General features: G+C 39.7%; 1 non-coding gene across 1 annotated transcript; it reads right to left on the bottom strand.

Moving 5' to 3' along the window:
• Positions 1–498: 498 nt before the first annotated feature.
• Positions 499–649, bottom strand: LOC148026068 (U4 spliceosomal RNA). Its single transcript, XR_015693219.1, has one exon. It is a non-coding gene; the product is annotated as a U4 spliceosomal RNA (small nuclear RNA).
• Between the last annotated feature and the right edge of the window lie 2,428 nt (positions 650–3,077).

The raw sequence follows: 3,077 nt of genomic DNA, 5'->3' as shown, positions 1-3,077 counted from the left end.
CAAGAAAAATCCAAAAGTGCTAGTGTAAATGCAGCGGCGCGCTTCCTTTTCAGGGCCACGACAAGCCGCCAGAGTTGCACATGTCCTTCTATGATGGAAACTACAACCCCACAAAAAGCAGAACTTCATAGACGAAATAAAGCACCTCTACAACTGGAGAAGACTCAATTTGCTCCCTCGACTTGGACGTATTTGCTCCATCGACTTGGACGATGTCGGAATTTCTGAATGATCTGTCTGGAGAAGACTCAATTTGCTCCCTCAACTTGGCAATGTCGGGATTTCTGAATGATCTCTGTCTCACACCCTGAACCGCTCTATCTCTCTCCCTCTACTCAACATATTCATCTTTCGAAGGCTCCTTCTCCTTGGGGTGAACTCTTCAGAGTGCCCGATTTCTTCGTCGACATATCTGCCAACATGCGAGCCACTTGAATTGCGCAAGGTGTTGGGGGGACCAACGACATTGACTTGCCTCACGGGGTTTAAATTTCTAAGGCCCAAACCGTTGTAGGCTGAGCCTTCCAAAAATTCTCCACGGCCCCCGCGAAGGGGCGGCGTGGAGGGGGTTTGGAAATAGTTTTCAACCAGCAATTGACGCGTTTCGGTACACCCTCACTAACTGCGTCATTGCCCCAAGCGCAAAGATAGTAGAACTAATTTGACCCTGCGAATTTATACAAGCGTGGTTCACCAAGATTTTCCTGCTATACTTACGGGATAATGCTGCAGTGGTATCGTTCTTCGACTTGAAACCTTTCCCGAATCCTCATCTCAAGGGTAGTTAGGACACCAATCCCACTCTACATCACCAAATAGAGTCGGAGATAGCATGTTCAAAGCGAAGTCTTTTGGTGAGGTAATTTTAGGTAGCAAGTTCAAGCCATGTTTTTTTGATAACTTCATTAAATTCTATTGTAAAGAAAGAATTTTTCCATACATACAGGGTAAGGGGGAGAATTGGGAAACGGGTGTCAAAAAGTAACAAGCCAATGTAACATGAAAAGGGAATATGCTAAGAATCTTGCTTAGGTGCCACTCATTGATTGGTTAAAAAGTGTCACATTACTAGCTCACATGTATACCACTACCTTGAGAAACCCTTACAACTTATATTTTTTAAATTAGTAAAAGATTCTTTTTTAAACAATTATCCTCTTGATGTCCTATATATGCTCATATACAAAGGTGATACATATTCCTCCATCATCTATAAACCCACGAGGCAAGAGAAAAACCTAGATTTTGTGAAACAAGAGGATTGAACCTCCTAAGATTTTCGATTTAGTAGATACAACTAGGATTGGAGTTGTCTACTCAATTAAGTCTTCTTGTTTTGTTTGTTTTGTGAGTCGAGTATGCACAACTAGGTCATGCAAACACTATCATAGGCCCAAACCCTTAAGCCTCTTGTTTCACTAGACTATGCTCCTTATTTCCACTGCCCTTAATTGATAGCTCTAAGGAGACCAACATTATGCCAGTAAGAATAGACACCAAGCACCCCATTTAGGGGCCCAAAGAATGTGGGACTTAAGAAAGGATCACCCTAACTATCACCTAGCAAAACACCCCATCCTAACAGGTTCATACATAAGGAATGCCATGCCCATCTCGAATCTCGGTTTGTAAGTTTTCTCACTTCATTGACTCTTGCCATGTTTGCAAAGAAAATATTCACTTTGCTTTAAAAAATCCTAAAGAGAAAAGTGATATTCCTAATACGATTCATGATAAGAAAGACTATGTACCTATGAGACAAGATGACAAGTCCTTGACTTCTATAGATGGCTCTAAACTTGATGCTCAAAAAACCAAGTGAAGTTACTTATAGTCCTTTTGTGGCAAAGAAGTAGAGGTAAAAAGAGAGTGTCAAGCTACTTTCGGTCCTTCTATGGCAAAGAAGTAGAGCACGAAAGGAGAGTGTTTCTCCTCTTGTGGTTCTTCAGAAAGTAGAAGAGGTTGCCAGCCAGTAAGGAACAAAAGATATAAGTAAGAAGCTTGGTGGTTTGCTTAAAAATCTTGTTATGAATGGATAGGGTTTCATTTGTGTATATGTTCCCCTAAAGGCCTTGGATTCTAATGTTTAATCCCCTAATTATGAAAATGATTCTTATACTCTTGGAATATTAGAGGATTTGATGCATGTTCAAAAAATTCTACTTTATGTGAGTTAATCAAATGGCTCAAATATGATGTGATTTACATCCAAGGGATCAAGGGTTGTCTAAATTTCCTTCTTTCTTTAAGAGGTTTCGAAAACTTGCTCTAGTGTGATGGATCAAGATTCTAGTGGTATTGCCATTCTCTATAGAAGGTTTTTGAAGCCTCTCTTAGCTCAATAGTGGCCAAGGTTATTATTGTTAATGTTAATGTGCATTTCGAGGCAATTGAGCTAGTGGTAGCGTCCATGTATGCACCGAATCTCTCACACAAGTAGGTGTTTTTATGGGAAGGATTGGTTATGCAAGATTTTGGTCATTTGGTCTTTTATGCTAGCGATTGGGACGTGGTGGGTAGCCCACTTTGCATGAATCAAAGACCAAAACCCATGATGAACTTCAAGCATGGAAAATGTTCCATATACAACGTGATTTGATTGATGGTGTACCTCTAGATGGTGCTCATGCCCTTAAAGAGTTTCAATGGCAAGATAAACATTTAGAATCTTCATGGGGAGCTATTAGACTAGACTATGTTTAGTCCTCAAGTGGAACATGGTGGATTCATCTTGCCTCTTTGTTTAATATGTGTAAAGAGATATTTGTCTCTAATCATTTTCCTATATTTGCTTACCTTGGGGTGTCAAATTAATGCAAGGAGTCATGGTCCTCCTCCATTCAAATTGAATTTAACCTTCTTGAAGTATGCTCATTTCTGAATGGGATTGAGAAGGTTTGGAGAAATCCCTATAGCTAAAATGCCCCAATTGTTCTATGGATTAAACGGCTCAATTAATAGCTTACTATGTAAAGCTTAATGGGAAACAAGGCTTTTGGGAATAGAAGATCTAAGTCTCTAGCTTTGGATGCTAGGAAATTTTTTTTTGGTATTTTATAAGAGTATCATAATGATCA

This window comes from Lygodium microphyllum, chromosome 14 (assembly GCF_053477565.2).
Source record: "Lygodium microphyllum isolate KBCC chromosome 14, Lygodium_microphyllum_v1.1.10, whole genome shotgun sequence".
In the NCBI taxonomy this organism is placed as follows: domain Eukaryota; kingdom Viridiplantae; phylum Streptophyta; class Polypodiopsida; order Schizaeales; family Lygodiaceae; genus Lygodium; species Lygodium microphyllum.
Note: the sequence above shows the minus strand (reverse complement) of the source record. Positions and strands in the feature narration are given on the sequence as shown.